At 39.1% G+C, this 17974-nt stretch overlaps 1 long non-coding RNA gene across 1 annotated transcript; it reads left to right on the top strand.

The window, feature by feature from the left end:
• The first annotated feature begins 1662 nt into the window (after nucleotides 1–1662).
• LOC124166072 lies at nucleotides 1663–5774 on the top strand. The gene is made up of 3 exons (XR_006866392.1): nucleotides 1663–2364; nucleotides 2459–2530; nucleotides 4184–5774. It is a non-coding gene; the product is annotated as an uncharacterized LOC124166072 (long non-coding RNA).
• The last annotated feature ends 12200 nt before the right edge of the window (nucleotides 5775–17974 follow it).

The following is a 17974-nucleotide window of genomic DNA, read 5'->3' as shown; positions in this document are numbered from 1 at the left end:
AACAGTTTATATAAAATAAAAATATTGTCAATGAAAAATACATCACCAAAATGGAACTAGATAGTGAATATTTAAAATGTAATGATATTACTTTTCCTATATAAATCCTTTACACCTCTTCTTGATAATCCTTACGTTGTTAGGATAGGGCAGGGAGTCTATTCCATTCCGTAATCGTTCTGTTGAGGTACGAGAATTTCTGTTAAGAGAAGCGTGGGATGAGTTGGAAGCTGGAGTAATAGTGGGAGGATTGGTGTTCAAACCAGTGAGGTTCGCGGATGATCAGTCATTGATTAGCTAGTCACGAGGGGCTTTAGGTTACAGTGGATGCGTTGGACAAGCCTTGCGAGGAGTAAGGCATGAGGAATAATCACAAGGCTAAGGTTATGCGGTTTCGTAAAGCATCGCGAGCTAGGTCCTTCTCATTTTTTTATTTTATCAATGTGGTATTCTCTCTCTCTCTCTCTGTTTCCCATTTTATGCTCTTTGAGTCGAAATTTCCTATCTCCATCCCCCATTTCGTTTTATAATAATATCGTGTATTAGAGGGCAATGAATCCCAATACAAGATTTAAATACATAAAAAAATAAACCAATGCAAAAATTTAAAAGGAAGGCAAGATAGAATGTATAGACACTATTACATACGATTTGGTAATCATAGATAAATGAGAAAACAAAAGACAAGATAAACTTCACTAAACTATATTGCGCAATCATAACTCATTAAAATAGAGCATTAAATAAGTAGAGGCAAGATGTGAGTACAAATCCGCTCAGGCTAAGAAGGTAATTTAGAAAAAAGCAGTAAATATTATAATAATGTACATTTGCCTAACAATTCTTTCGTTCTATTCTGTTCGTCTGTTCCCTCTTTTTATTCTTGTGTTCCTTTTGCGTTTTTTATTTCAATCCTTCAAGGGGGACAGCTTTTCCGCCCGAGGATACCGCAGCTCCTGGGACCATGATGTTTTTTTCTCTGTTCAGTGTCGTCTCCCCTACGTCCCAACGCGGGAGCCAGATAACTCGTTATTTCCTGGGACAGCTTTCACCCCTTTCTCCTGTACATCATTTTTTTATCCGTTTTCCCTGCCCTCTTGCCAGTTCATAGACGCTTAAGGTTGTAACGCCGTGACTGCGTGTATCAAAACAAATACTTTATCCCAAATTTTATTATTTTTTTGCTTAAAAATATTATTTTCATTGTATAATTATTCAGTGTTCTTCAGAACAATAAAAATAGAAGTTACGTAGATTATTCGGCTAATGTTTGTGCATCATAATGTGTTATTTATGCTAGTTAATGTAAAAGATAATTTATACGTCGTGATACTAAGTAAATTTAGTAGTCCATTTTTTTGCATTTTAGGATTACATGGCTGTAAAATAGCTGTAAAATTACCCATGTTTTGTCCATTATCAACATTAATATATGGTATATTGTCTGTTTACTAATTAAAATTAATTAATCATTTGAATTCATTCCAAAATAACAGGGTAGGTTCTTTTCCAATGGAAATGATATCCGTCGTTTGGAAATCCTGGGGTTGTATTTGAATGGGTTTAAGGCGAAAGGTGATTGCCCGGTAAACGCGTTTTCTAATTTAAGCGGTGATAATGAAAATATCGGAGTGAAATTTTCGCCATTGCATCAAAGTTAATGTATATGTTCTCCCTAGCTTATCCAAATTTACATAAAGTGGAAATTGCAATTTTAACACGTAGGAATTAAGTGAACGCATTGTGTTAAGCAAAAACCAATCACAACGGGAAATACCCAGCTACGTTAATAGTCAATTGCGAGTTTTAAAACCAAGAAATACACATGCATTAAGTCATAAATTGCCGAATAATAATGACTAAAACAGGAGCCGTCGTAGGGCGTCGCTTGCGGCGAGGTGAGGGTACTAGAAGGACTTGATCGCTCGGCAAGAGGAAGGGGAGGCAGCGGTAGCACGGCAGGGGGAGGGGTCGGGTAGGGGAAGGAGCGTCCTCCCTCTTTCTTCGAAGCTTTGAGCTGCTTGATGGACTTAAAGGGAGGTAACGAACGACTCAGGAGCGCACAGGATAAGAAGTAGCATCTTGCAGTCGTGTGATCTTGTCACTTCTAGACAACTCCGAGAGAGTTATCGAGTTTCGATTTCTTCGGCTGGGGATTCTGGTCGTACTTTCTTCGATCGTGCCCATGCGACGCTAATTTTTTTCATTGTTGAATTTTGGTTTTGCCTGAGTCAAACAAGAAAGCTTATCGATGGAAACTACTAATTCTAAGAGGGACTATCGACGCAGCAAAAAGGGAGCCTTATTCCTGTCGGCAAAGAGGAAGAAGAGGTCAGCATAAAGTATCAGGAAGTGGCGAGTGAAGTGAGTATTCAGATATGGCAATACAATGCATATATTATTATCTATTTGTAGCCAATTTTTAATATTTATTAACGTTTATCCACCGACTTTTCAGGAAATTAAGTACCACTGTAGATAATCCATAATATTTAGACCCAACTCATCATTTGAATTCTGAAGGCTTAATGTAAGTATACAGCTGTTATTTCACATTTTTTCTTTGAGTAATAGTTTAAATACGAATTTTTCTAATACTTATGAAATCATTCTCCATTACAAAATCACATACCCCAATCAAAGAAAATCGACTTTGTTGCTGTAGAATAAGTACCATATCTAAGTTCCAAAGGATGTTCTTAGAATTATTCTTAGAATTCCACTTCTTTACGGTAAACAGGCTCATATTCCGTAAAGTTCTTGAGAAATAATATCCGTAAAATAAATTTATGTCCTGAGTAATACTTAATTTTCTATAACGCATGGTAATCGTATTCGGACTTCCTTTTGTGAAGCTTTGGAATAGACGGGATTTGGGAGGTGTATAGGGCGGACGAAAATAGATTGGTTGATAATTCTCTCTATGTTCTACGCTTCCGATATTATTGAAGGAAAAACTTAATTTTTCGCGTACCAAGTTCAAAGTAGCCTCCGCTGAGGTCTGATATTCTTCATTTAAAGTCTCATATTTGATCTTGAGACAAATTTAACTGCGCAGACGACAATTTAGCGAAAATCTATGTTTTTCCGCGGGTTGGCCTGTCAAATAAGAAGATAAAGATAAAATTTCCTTCCACTCGAATTAAGTATCTTTTATTTTAATTTTAGTCCATCCCGCTGTTGTATGCTTCAAATTATAGAGACAAAGACCAATCTTCCTAACACACACACACCGCACTTCGCACGAGCCTTGCGCGACCACACGGACCACATATCCTCCCATTTATCCGGCATGTGAGTCTCACTGCGCACTAGGGCTGGCAACGGCAGCGGCCGCTCGAACTGAGAGGGGAAATAGCGAGGGCAGGGGGACTGGCGTCAGGCAGTCGACACACCTGATCCAAACTCCAGCTCATATTCCGGAGTGTGGGATCATGTTACATGAATGGCTCAGAGCGTCTTGTTATGAGGATTCGTTCCACGTAATGGCTAGTCCAACTTGACAACACAATCGGAGTTAGGTTGAAATGCAAAGAGGGAAATAATTTTCACAATACTTTTGACACGCTAGATGACATACATGAATACATTTTATTTGGGATGAACAAATTACATCGTATGCTTTTGCTAGCAAGTTTGATGCAAATTAAACGCAATGAAGAATCCTTATTTTCTGTGTGATAAAGACTTCGTTTCTAGCGGACACAATCATGCACAAGGGACACTGCTAGAAAATAATATTTTAGCCTTGTTAATTATGGCTAAAAATTTGGCAATTAAGTACAATTCACTACTAGTTCAAACCCATCCAAGACGCCTTTATGAAGTATTGTCTTGCGCCAGATTCAATGAAAGCTTTTCCCTAGAGGTTATTTGAGACGAAAATTCGTATAGTTTCGCTGCACGATGGACAGAATACTCTCGGGATACATCACCTTCTGAAGAAGAATACTTTTACCCCAGGTTAATAAATACCTTGAATCCGTTCACGTTCGCTGTAGCTTTGAGCATTTGGCGTGCTGAACTCAAAGTTAATTAATTACGTTATTTCAATGATATAATTCCATCTGGGAATTGCAGCACACCCTTAGTTTATAATTTTCTAAGCTGCTTTATATGCTATAATTGCTGCATATAGTACTTACTATTGCTTTAATACATATGGATTTGTTTTGTATTTCAGGGACTCATTGGACTTAAGTACAGAAGAAGTGCATAATCCGGGTCTTGATTCAGCAATCAGCCTGATTAATGGGAGATTTATCGTTGACAGACAGCATTTCTTGAGAGAAATTCGATCTCTTGAATTCCATCGAACGACGTGCCTACTAAGCAGTAATGGATATTTCAGACTATTGTCTACGTCCACAAAATCTCTTGTTTGGCGCTTGGATTTTCAGTGTCCTTTTTGTAAATTGAAAAGGACAGTATTTAGCGAACCCAGCCACCAAGATGTGGAAACTGAGGAGAAAATTGGGGAAAACGTAAATACTTCCTTAAAAATTGCAGACAGTGCAGTTTGGGGGTTTATGTCAACAGGAGGAGGGCATGCCAACTTAGAGGAGGCATTCTCTACCATAGGAATGCGTAGTATAGACAAGGCAACCTTCGGAAAATGCGAAGAAAAATTAGGATAGGTAAGGCTGATAAATGTGTGATTGGGCATCGCACTAAAAGGTTGCTTCACTTGGATGTTAGAAATAAATATTGTTCCATGTGCGCCTATTTAGAAAAAATAGGGGAATCGACTACTCGTGAGAAATGCTATAAAAATTGGAATTCCTCCTCGGGGGCTATGGAAGCCGATAAGGTTGTCAATGCATTTAGATCTAGCATGAAGCTGCATGGTTTGGAGTATCATTACCTTATTGGAGATGGCGACTCCACTGTAATGAAAAAAGTGAGGAAATTAGTTCCATAAGGTAGACATGTCAAAAAAAATGGAATGCGCTAATCATGCTGTGAAGTGCTACACCAAAGCTTTATTTAAAATTGTTGACGAAGGGCCCGATTTAAAAGCCATTTTAACGAGACAAAAAATTCTGCGATTAAAAAAAGCAGCTCGCGGAGCCATTGCGCATAATTCTACAACAGGAAATAGCGTTGAATCCTTAATTAATGACTTGAAAAATGGACCTAAGCATGTATTTGGGAGTCACGCACAATGCCGGGATTACTTTTGCGAAGCTGCTGACAGGCACCTGAAGACTTTCAGTGCCGAAGAAAATGCTGGCCTAGAAAAAATTGAGTTGGCTTTGAAGCCGCTTGTGCGCAAATCAGGGCAGTTAATTACCAACGACACTAGTAATCATGCGGATAATTTTATGTCACTCGTGGCCAAATTTTCCGGTGGTAAACAAGTGAACAGGAGAAAAAGGGGGTCATACCAACACAGGGCTTATGGTTCTGGTCTCGATTTCCAGGTTGGCCTATGTGGAGGTATTCAGCTTGGTAAGTTCTCAGTGGAAAAAGTCCCCACAAGGTGTTTAAATTTACTTACCAGCGAAGACTTCGGCGTGTACAAGCAGTGCAGAGGTGTTTAGCCAAGAAAGGCGTTTATAAAAAAAAAAATCTCTCAAAGAAGAATGATGGAGCTGATTATGGTGAAATGTGGACATGGACAACGAAGAATTGCAGAGAGAAGCGGCCGCACTAATGAAATCATTGGAAGTTAATCCAGCTTCAAGAAATAGACTGGAGAAAGAAACTCAGGGTCAATCGGAGCAGGAAAGATGGTGGGAAGAGGAAGAATCGCCTATCGTCGTCCAACTTCGGTATTATCTGCAAAAGCCGCACGACAAGTAAATGGGTCCCGATTGTGAAACGCCTTCTGTACAGCACTAAGTTCACCAATGAAGCGACTCAGTATGGGAAGATGCACGAAAAGGAAGCGATAAGGAAGTACGAGCAAATCTCAGGACGTCGAGTATCGCCATCGGGATTATTCATTGACCTAAATCAATGTTTCCTTGCCGCTTCTCCGGATGGCATAACCGATGACGGTGGCATTATTGAATTGAAATGTACCAAGTCGGCGGAAAATTTAACATTGGAAGATGCAGCAAAAACTATTAAGTGCTTTTGTCTTGACAAAAACTCTCAGTTAAAAAAAATTCATAATTACCATTATCAGGTGCAAGGTCAATTGCATGCCACAGGTGCGCCATTCTGTGAATTCGTGGTATGGACGAGGCAAGATTGCCGCTATACCAGAATTTTACGGGATGACGAATTTTGGTCGGAGAAAATGGAACAAAAATTGTTTTATTTTCTACAAGGAGGCTCTTCTGCCAGAGATAATCGATCCTAGAGCTTGTAGATCAATGGATATTAGAGAACCCTTTTGGTCCCCCGCAAATGAATGAAATTAATCATGTAATTTGAGGCGAGACGTTGTTAGTGTGTCATTTATAATTGAAAATTTTTGAAGAAAATAATTAAGTGGAATATTTTAGCTTCTTTTCAATAGCTTACGTGTCCAATATATTCTATTCTAATGTTTATGCTTTACTTTGTTTTCCTGAAGCGCTTTTTGCATCACGATTTATATTTCTGTTTTTCGCTGTGCTACTGGCTTTTTCTCATTATTTCGGGATATACTAATTATAGGTACCTCAAACAACCGTACATGAATTACATCCGTCCATATTTTCTCAAGGAAAATTATTTTATTTTGTATCAGTCTGTACTTCTCTGTTTTTTTCCGTCACAATTTCAATCTGCTATAAGTTTTCCATATGTTGGGCTAATTAATAATTATTCCTTGCAAAAGGTTCTTGAAACTGAGCTCACTGAAACAGGTATTCTAGACTTACATTAGTAGAACCTCCATTGCCATTTTATGCTTAATCTGAGCCAACCATTTTCCATCTTCGTCGACAAATTATCTCCCTTGGCACGAGCATCACCTAGTATTGCGTGGCAACCACTCCCTTGACCAAAATATTTTCCTACTCCTGTCCCAGCATCACGAATGCGCTCAACATTGAAAACCAATTTTTTTTATTGCTCCATATGGTACTTTTGGGCAGTTATAAAATAGAAAATAATATATAAAATGAAAATTCTTTTTTTGTAATCCTCGTCAATGAAATGAAGACACATTTTACCGTGAGCCTAGACTAAGCTGATACTCGCGCGTTGACACTCACACGTGCGGCAGATAGGCACAAAATGGTTGTTATTCGGATCCTTGCAAAACCTTGCAGCTGATTTTTTTTACTATCATCTTAATTATACCTTACTCTCTTGTCACAGATTTACATTTTAACCATTTACATTACACGTAAATTGACGCCAAATTGTTTATAACTCGACATTTATGAGAATTTTTGCGAAAAAAATGACGGCTATATTATTATTTTACTAAGTAACTTTTCTGGTTCAATGCGTGTGGTCCATGGGGTCGACTCCGGTTAGGGTTAGCGGCGGCGGAGAGTACGGCAACAGAGTAAGCGTGTGGATGCGATATGACCACATTCACTTTTATATCTGGATAATAGATTTAATCGTGATAGAAAACGATCACCAAAAAGTAAAATTAATAAATATTGCTACGAATGACTCTTATTATGCAATCGCTGGGCACTGAAAGAGGTACACTGAGAGATTTCTTTCTTTTGACTGCATTTCATATACTACTACGGAGAATTGACTAACGTCGTGTGCTTTAAGTATGGTAACGGTCTCTTTTATTAACAAAAAAACTCTCTATCTAGGCAAGACCCATCTATGATCCATGGCCTCCACTTCCTAGCCTCCCATACCTATCAAAAGGTCTACCGAGTGGTCATGGGAGTGGTTTTTGGCTTAGATATTCGCAGGAATATTTTCTATTTCATATTGAAATGCATTTTCACATTTGGTTGTTCTTATGCTACGATGCCGAACGGTTCTATTTGTTGTGTTCCTGTTGCTTTTCTTGAAAACCGAATACTTCGATTTTTTTCTGTGTTGGTTAGATTCATACATCCAACTGTAAAAGCATCTATTTTAGTCTAAGTAACGTTGATATTCTATTTTGACTGCATTGCAAATAATGGTTTCTTATTTTATTTTTGCTAACGGTCATTTTGTTCTTTTGATTGAAAACTTTAATTCACTTCACGTAATTTCGGATTTTATTTGTAACTTGACTTCTTTTCTCATTTACACTTCCTTCTTGGAACACCATCTTTTCCATTTTATTTCGTTTATATTTTTCGAAATTTCTCTCTTTAATTCCATTTAATTTTAGGATCTTTTTTAAGTTATGTAAAAATTTAGGTATAAATATCTCCCAAAGAAATTTCACACTTGCAGCTGCATGATATCCTATTGAAATGTAGGAAGCAAAAATCTAATGCAAAAGCATTTATGTGGCGAAATATATTGCTACAAAATTGCATTTTGCAAAGGATAGCATTGTATCTTCATAGTGAATTCTTGAATGGATTTATTTGGAAATACGTGAGGAAGTGGAATGAACGTTCAAGAGTGAACAATAGATTCCATAAAACGTGATGGAAAATGGCTCAAGACTAATATATTTTCCGAAAAACTTTCTTGAATGCTTGCAGGGTACATCATCCTTATCCAGTAAGTTTATTAGGTTTACATTCTTGATTTTAAGTAATCTATAACTATTCCTTATGCAGCATAATGTACATGCTGCTCCAGTTTAGCCAGTGCAGGTGGACGTCCAGTCGTATGTTTTCAGGGAGGAAAACGAAAGGCTTTATCCTCCCATTCCGCTGAAGTTCTTTCATTTTCAGCAGATATTAATGTAAGGGATGAAGGCAATGAGGCCACCTCCAAGCTAATAAAGGAACCTACAATGACCAAGAGGGACCCTTGCCAAGTGGAGAAAATGCAACCCCGAGTCTTATATGATGTCAGATGAAGAGGCCCTCTCACTAGGTAATTGCGTCCATGCAGCTCTCAAAATTTCAGTACAAGGGTATTCGAAAATTTGTGAAATGCCATGGACATAATCTTTACCCCAGTTATGAGAGAGTGAGGTGAACAAAAGCGGATCCAGGGGGGGCACGGGGGCACGTGCCCCCCCAGACCCTCAAAAATATGCATGATATTTAATACGGTCCCATTATCATTGCATTCGTTTTATATTACGAGGTATCCTCGTGCCCCACCCAGAACAAAATCCTGGATACGGCCTTGCTTGTGCCCCTCCCAGAAGAAAATCCTTGATCCGCCCCTGGAGGTCAACATAGGATTCAATTTACCCGAGTGATATTATTGTAGGAAAGGGCATATATGAAGTTACCAAAAGTCGTCTGGAAATTGGATCTCGAATCATAACTTGCATTTTTACAGACCCAAGTCCCTCGTCGCATATAAAGTGCATTTTAATTTGCAAATACGGCTTTGACAGCAGTTAGGACATACGCAATATAACGTACCATATGTGGGAACGAGAGCATAGTCTCATGAATTCTTGTTCGTAAGCTCTCTTGCGCCTCTTTGTTTGGTAAAGGATAAAACAGGTACCTAAAATTCAAAAGTCATCACAATTATTCTAGATATCCTCTCAAGATAGCCATCTCTGGCCCTTTAAAAACTATTATTGAATGCCACCGTCCGTACATGAAGTCTTCTTTAACGGATCTGATATTGCAAATGAGTCCTTTTTGCCCTTGGGACAACTGTCAGAGAAAGCAATGGAGGCGCGAAATGAGGACGTGGACTATTCATGAAACCACTGCACGAGGGTAAATTTGGCAATTTTCAGGAAAAATTGAGGGTAGTAGTTTCTCGCTAAATTTGTTCAACTTTGTATTTACAGCGTTTTTCGCTTTCAGCCCACTATGCGCCTCCACGATAGGAGCCCGAGGACGCGTTCAAGGGGGTATCGACGGAATGGAAACATCCCGCGCCGTCATTTCGGTGACGCGTGCTACCACTAGCGAAGCCGAATTCACAGTCCTCAAGGAAATGGCCGATCATCCAATACACACAATAATATACAGATATGTCTATAGAATCTGTTTTCGGGCAGACACATCATGCGACCTGGTGCGGCCCGCACACCACCTTACGTATCTGAAACGACGAGAGCAGTGGGGGTTTGAGGGAGAGAACCGAGAGACCAAGAGAGAACCGGCACGGCGCACAGTGGTCCCAAATCGAAAAAAGCTGGCCAAAATTAATTACGCCGTTGTTGTTATGTATATATTTGACCTAAAGGTCTATTCTTATTGTTTTTGACCCGCTTATTCTGAATTTATAACTATTTTTTATGTATTTGCAATAATTTTATTGCTATTTCACATTTTGTTTAAACAATTAATTTTTTTAACATTGGAATTTGAGATTATACTGGTGATAATAAATTAAAATTATACATATCATAAAACTGAATTAGTTATTTAAAACATACATGAATGCATATAAAATGACTGCATTGTTTATTTTTGGACAAATTTTGAACAACTTATTTTGAATGAACCAAGAGAACATTTTCTACTTTCTCATTTGTTTGATCGTTTTTGATACGAAAAATAAGTTAATATTAATTGGAAATTTATATTATAAGTATATTATTAATATTATTGTACTGCATTAATTGTTTAAAAATTATAATATCTAATTCTAATTAAGTAGACAATTTTATAGTTACTTGTAACGTGCCAATGGATTTGGAAGCAATTTTAAACGGGGTTCCGTATTTCACAAGTTTCAACGGAGGCATTATTACAATCATTAAAATGTTATAAACAATATTTCATAACTCCTATAACTCAAGTTAAACGACAAATTTATTGATACGCTTGCAATAAGCTCTTTACGAAGTGAGGCATCAATTTAACGAGCACATGATTTGGTACGAAAAATTAAATGAGATTTTCCATTAATTTGGGCTTTTTTAATTATCAAAAAAATAAGTTAACATTTCTCCTTATCTTTCTCAGTCATTGTTACGAAAAAAATTTAAATACATTCATGATCACTATCCGACAAATCCTCATCACAGTCGTCATCCACTCAATTCTTCCAGGATTAATAAACTCTTTACCTCGACTGGTAATTGAAGTAATTTCCTTCTTTGAGCCTTAGAAATACTTGATATCATTGCATCTGAAGTTAGGAGTAATCTTTTAAACAGGTCTTCATTCGTTGCTATCCAGGAAAATTTCCTTGCATGGTGCTCCCTGAATCTTCTTATGTCCTTATTCCTCGCCTCCATTGCCTCCTCGGACAAGTGGACAATAGGAAGGGCAGCTTCTTTAGATGTCCGTCAGAGGAGCAAGTACTGATGTTTCGTGAAATTACCAGAAACGATCATGGAAAGGGCTTCTTCGTGGGAGATTTTACTTTGCCTCACATCCTTGGCTCTCCATTTTGATAAACTCGCCGCGCTCTTGAGAGAGTGGTTGTTGTCACCTCATTTATTATTTTCGCCACGAACTCATCACCTTTGCTTCGATAACTCATGGATGCTCTACTGGCGATGTGCTAGCTCTAAGATCCTCCGTTTTCCATCTCTAGGCCCTTTCACTGGACTTCTCAAATTGTTTAAATAAAGGCGGAGGAAATTTCAACTTCTCATTTAGGCAGTCAGCGAACTTTCTTCTAAAAAACCTGTCATTTCTTTTTCTTTCCTTCCACCGGCGAAGATAATTTGAGAGAAAAAACACTTCTCCGCAATTTTTTTAGGATAACTTTTGAATTAACGTCCTCATCTAACTCTATCTTGTTGCTCCAGCAATCCAATAAGTATTGGTTTTTAAACGATACGGACCCTTTTCCACTTTCAAGAAATTTTTCATGCATCTCAAAACGCGTGAAAATTTTCAGAGTTATCGAACTAAAACACTATGGGCACTCTTCTTTAACCCCACAAGTCTTCTTTAAAAAGTTCGAGGATACTCGACTTTTTCAAGACTCGATCTTCACGCTTGAGGAAACTAACTTTCACGTCTTTCGTTTGGCAAAATCTGAGTAAAACTGAGTTTTGGCGAGAAAATTTCGGGCAAGCGATGTCTAGAAGTAATTTGGGGGTTCCACAGTGTGAGGTTCGCGATGCTATTATCTATATTTTCTAGTAAATATCACATTTGAAAGGTGAAAAGGCTTACTCCGTTCATCCCCGGTGGCCAAAGTGCAATTCATAACAAGTGTACGGAGAGCGGTGGTGTCCAGGGGCGGATCCAGGATTTCTTTCTGGGAGGGGCACAAGCAAGGTCGTATCCAGGATTTTGTTCAGGGGGGGGCACAAGGATACTTCGTCATACAAAACGAACGAAATGATAATGGGACCGTATTAAAAATCTAGCATATTTTTAAGGGTCTGGGGGGGGCACGTGCCCCCGTGCCCCCCCCTGGATCCGCCTATGGTGGTGTCGTTTTCCCGATGGGCGCAATCAATAGCCTAGGCCTTTTCGGCCGTCGTTTGCCCTGCATGCGGTTGAGGAGGCCGCTAAGGAGGCGACAGAGGGACAATGTGCCGCGTGAGGGCGAAAACTAACCCGTCTAACGGAAGGAAAGGGTGGAGTAGCATTTGAGGGATTCTTTTTTGTTTTGAATGCATTCATGTTTTTGAGGATTACTATAAGCACAGCTGCGAACTTTCGTTCCATAAATATATCCTTCCGCTCGAGTCCTTAAGCAATTTTTATGAGAGCATGGGCACGCGTAAATAAAAGGTAAGGTCAAATGGAAACTATTAATGATAAAACGTTCTACGTATGACAAGAGATGTTTATTCATAGGGTAAATATTTTTTGTAGAAATAAAATATCCAACAATGTTGAATAACACCCATAAATACTGGATTTCCTCGAGCCCTACCACGCGCCAGCCAGGCCGCCGCCCGCGTCAGCGCATTGCATCATTATAGTTAAATCAATGCTGAGGTCGGAGTAGCAACTAGTAGCAAAAATTTTCTTCACTACTGCGTTGCATATACTTTTCTCCTTGTATTGGTGCAAAAGACACCGTGCATTCACGTGCCTTTCTAAACGATATTGTACATTTTATTTGAAAATTTGGGTAAAAAACACTAAAAGTTACAAAATATATATAAAATAGTAAACATAGTAAAATCCGAATAAAATTTATGTCCCACTATGTAATAATGTTTATATTTGTAGTAAAAAATGTTTTTGGCCAAATATATCGCGTAAAGGTTGTCCTGCATGACGCTGAACTTCCTCAAAATTGACCGATTTCACGCAACTGTGATTTTTACGGTGAATGCTCCATGTTTGACGGATCACTGCAGCCGCTCTGATGAACAAAAATACTAACTTAGTAGTGTATTTTGTAGACCATATCCTGTAGAATCCGAAAATAAGGTTCAAAAGTTCCTTGAAAATTTTCGAAAAAACGACTTTTGGCCAGCTTTTTTCGATTTGGGACCACTGTGCGGCGGCAGACCGAGTCGGGAGTTCGGGTCTTTGAGAGGGGAGGGTCGTTGTGAGGGGAAGTTGTCCTGGGATGAGGGGAATAAACTTGGAGGGGGTGATCTATGATTGCACGAAGTTCCTGCAGTGGTCATAGTGGGTCGCTCATGCCATTCGACGGTAGCTCCATCTCTACCTCGAGAATCTCACCACGTGCCTGTCGTGTTTAGCCTTAAGGTAATGTTATTGCCTATCACTTCATGTATGACATATTCTTTGAAGCCGCAATGATAATTAATGTATTCTGGAAATATTACCTTGATGAAATCTAATAATTATTACAAATAGATGAAATGGTATTATTAAATCATAAATATATAATTATAGTAAATAATTATATTTATGTCAAACCTTCATTTAAACTATCCAAATGAGACTTTTCAACGTTTGAATGCAGATATCAAATTTCGGAAATTTGCGAAAGTTGTGTACTGCGTACAATCAACGCGGAAGGTAGTTATCAGTGGGGATCGGGTTGGTGTGGTGCCTTCCCACCCCGTAGGCTCGGGTTCGAATCCCGGCGGTGGCAGAGAATTTTCAGAGACTGCCCGATACTTGTTTGAATGTTGTGTGGAGGATATTTCGATCGCAACACTCCGTCCGTCGGATGGGACGTTAAGCCGTGGTCCCCTTGGTGCCTTTCTTTAAGAGCAGGCTAATGCAGACGCCGGGTTTCTCTCCAATCTTCCTTACCTACTCTTTCCTCATGGCGAAAAATGGCATAAGCTGTCGGCCGCCTCCTCCAAATACCATACCATTTGTAGTTATCAATGGAGTACTTCTGAATGCTTCCTATCGATTCCTTATTTTTCTCTATCGGAGACCTCCGCTTTATTTTGGCCTTCGAAGGTCGATGAGGAAAATTGTCTCTTGAGCATGCCTGATACGAAGTGATTATCACGGCTGTTAGCGCTTTTTTTCTCGTTTTTGCGTTTATACTTTCCCCATCTCATGTGCCTCGTGGCGGAAGTGACCAATTTGGTCGTTGGCAAAGTTTGCGAGAGCTCGCTTGTTGTTGTTGTAGTTGTTTCTGTTGTTTTCGTCTCTCGCGCGTGCACTTCACTGCCATTCACCCCTCTATTGTCCTTGCCGTTTTCCTCCTCTCCCGAATATATTTTAATTTTTTTGCGTCTCCTCCGTCTCGTTTCCTCGGATTGGCCGAGACGACGTCTTCTCGTTTTTTTTCGTTCGCTCTCCTTCCGTTGGCAAAGTTGCCATCTTCGAAGTTTACGCCGGAGTGTGTTTTTTTCCATCGGGATTGTGATTGTTTCTGCCGAGAAGTAATATCGGAAGAAATGCCTTCCTTCTAGGGGCTAAAGAAAAGTTTCGCTGGGAGAGATGGCGAGCTCTCTTACAAACTCCCCCGGAGATCTATGAAAAAAATGGAGAACATCTTGTGAGGAAGTTGCGTGAAATTACGAGTTTCTCTTGCCGAAGAAGTGCGCTCTTTTTTATTTCTAGCGCATGTCGATATGAGTAACTGGTCTAATTCAATGAAAGCAGTGAAGTTACTAGCTATTGAGGCGTTTGACAACTTTTTTATCATTAGTTACTGCGTATTATTAAAAATGCTTTCGAACTTTTTCAGTGTACATTAAAGCAAGCGTAAGGAAATTTTGACGAAACTGATTATGGGTGAAATATTTTAAGCTACGAGAAATATCTTTGATTATCTAAGCTCCGTCTTAAAGGCTCATGCTGTTATTTATTTTGATTTGAATAACACCTGGCCATATAGTCTCTACCTTAGTTACTGCTGGATTAGTGATATTTCTTGAGATTTCTCAGAACTTGAGCTTGTTTTTGATCTAATGGCTTCAGGAACAACCTCTGTGAATTTTTTTGCGAAGGGAAATAAAATTTTACCTCTTTATTCTTATTATTAATTGTCATCCGCTAATTAAATTAAGAGGGAGATGTAACTTTTATAGCCGAATTAAATTTTTAAAGGTACATTTAATTAAAATAGTATTCATTTCATTGACCTACTGACTTTATAATATGCTGTAAAAGCGACATTGGCTTATATTCAATTCTATGTACTTCATAAGGGTACCGTTTTAATTCACGTTTTATTTCAATTGCGGAGATAAAGCTGTACCTTTTTTAATCACTTTTTGTTAAGATGATGTTTACACAGCACTTATATCACATTCTTTTTTTCCAGGTGAGTACGTGGCCGTAAAACGCTTAAAGATTCAACGACCACGCCCTGTAATGGAGTGTCAACGGTACATAAATGGGTTTCCTCATACGTAAGTGTTCTTTTTCCGTGACTTCGCAACGTATGGCCATTAAAGCTTCATTCGCGCAATCATCCGCAGACTGGAGCAATTGATTTTCATTTACGTGGGTTCAACGCAACTGATATCTGTATCTCGATGTCACACGCACCTGTAAATAAACCTATATATTCCTGTCATACGATGCATATTGGGTAGCTGGGAAAATAATCGTTAATCCTGATAGAAAAGTTGATGGATTGCCGTATAGAAGAGGGTATATCATTGGAATTTATTCCATCAGTGTTGCTAATGAAAGCGGTCTATATTAGCATAACATATGGAGGGACTTTCCTGTGCTCGTCTCGTTCAGGAAACGGTCAATTACACTTGGAGGTACCCTGAGAATTCCCTTGACAGTAATATAGTATTATTTCAATGACAATTTGCTTCTTCAGCATTTATAGTAAAATATTTAATGGATATTGTTGCTTCTAAACCATTTTCAATGTGCTTCAAGCGTATGCAAATTGTAAGATAGAACATTTTGATGCCCAATATGTTAACATTTATAATGTTTTAGAATTATCTGACCTAGTACTCAAATTCCGCTTGTTGGGGTTCTTTTTAAGTATTTTTTCAATATTTATACATTTTATTTCACTGCATTAACTCATTTTAATTTCATCTTAACTTAGTCTTCTTTTTCTTGACACATTATTTTTATTCTTAACAATTTCTTAATAAATCTTTATTATTCATCCTTACCTTTAATTCGACTGTTGTTTCTTCCCGCCATATTCCTTTTATCTTCAAATTTATGTACAGTTACCTGACCGCTGTATAATGGCAGCATGCTGTTTGTTGATTGTTTATCTTTTAAATAAGAACTAAGAAATCTTCATTTTGTCGGCCTGGGTAGCCGCGGGGTAAAGTCTCCGCCTGCCACAGAAGGGGTTGCGGTTTCGAGTCCCGCCTGGGTAGGTATCCCCTATTCAGCCCACGGTTGTACGTACGTGTACGTGCAATTGTTAAATATGTTTAATACCCCGATATAAAATGGTCGAAATGAGCTGTATTTGGTGGTTTGAGAATAAATAAAACAAAAATAATTTCCCCCATGGATTCAGGTGGTAAGATTTCGCGACAAAACCGTTCCTTAGGGGAATAAACTTAAAATTTTACACCTTTTTATTTTTCACCTCAAAGGATCTCCGCATCTTTTCCCTTCCCGATGCCTTCCTCATTTCCTTGTCGCTCTCTTTTTCACTCTCTCTCTCTTTTCCATTCCGTCCCTCCCTTTCAAATTCAACCGAGGGATGTTCTCTCGCGGCACACGCGAGCGAGCAGGAATACTCGCAGAGAGCGGTGCGCAACAGTTTGCGGCGTTTTGCTGCGGAGGCGGGGGTCTCTCTCTGCGGAGATGAGAGGAGGACGATGGAATGGTGAAAAGGTTCACTCGTTAGAATAAAAAGGGAAAGAGTGACACCCCCTGCCATTCCTCCCTCTCTCTTTCTTTTGGTAGCCTTTTATTTCCACCCTTGTATCCCTCAACACGCCGCGACTCTCCATTTAAATCTCTGTGTCACGGTTTTTTTTAAGTTTTTTTTTTAAATTTTCTTCTTTGCCTCAATCGTGTTTTCTTTCGTTGATGGTAGATCGCACGTACCGGATCTTACAAGGAAAGTTCCGTAAGACTCACCACCAAATCTCGTTCAAAATTTGCGAGATGATAGGAAATGGATATCGGTGAGGTGTAGTTTTTGTTTCAGCTGCCAACGCCCAATACTTTTCGAGATATTAGCGACAGAAACGATGGAATAGTGAAAAGGTTCTCTCGTTAGAATAAAAAGGGAAATAGTGACACCCCCTGCCAATTCCCCTCCCTCTCTCTCTCTTTTGGTAGCCTTTTCTTGCCAGCCTAGATAGTAAATGGACACCCGTGAGGTGTAGTTTTTGTTTCAGCCTCCAGAGCTCAATACTGTTCGAGATACTATCGACGGAAATTAACAGGAAACGCCTAAATTTTCGTTACCCGCAGAAAAACATTAGACCCTTAAGGCCGCTTTGCACGGGGCACGAAATTGCGCAGGTTAAAGCTTCATTTATTTCTATAATGGCGTGGAATTGCGCGAATCCATGAACAAAATTAGAACAGGGGCTATTTTGCCGTCTCGCATCCATGCGTTCTCGCATGTGTTCTAGCAATTCACCGCCGCAATTTTGATTGCGCCTTCGCACGTACGTAAGATTGCACAATTCCGTGTACCGTGTAATACGGCCTTTATACTCCGCTGCTAGGACCACGAATATTATAAAAGTGGATACTCATACCGGCCTCTAAATGTG

The sequence above is a fragment of the Ischnura elegans genome, chromosome 9 (genome assembly GCF_921293095.1).
Source record: "Ischnura elegans chromosome 9, ioIscEleg1.1, whole genome shotgun sequence".
NCBI classification, from domain to species: Eukaryota; Metazoa; Arthropoda; class Insecta; order Odonata; family Coenagrionidae; genus Ischnura; species Ischnura elegans.
Note: the sequence above shows the minus strand (reverse complement) of the source record. Positions and strands in the feature narration are given on the sequence as shown.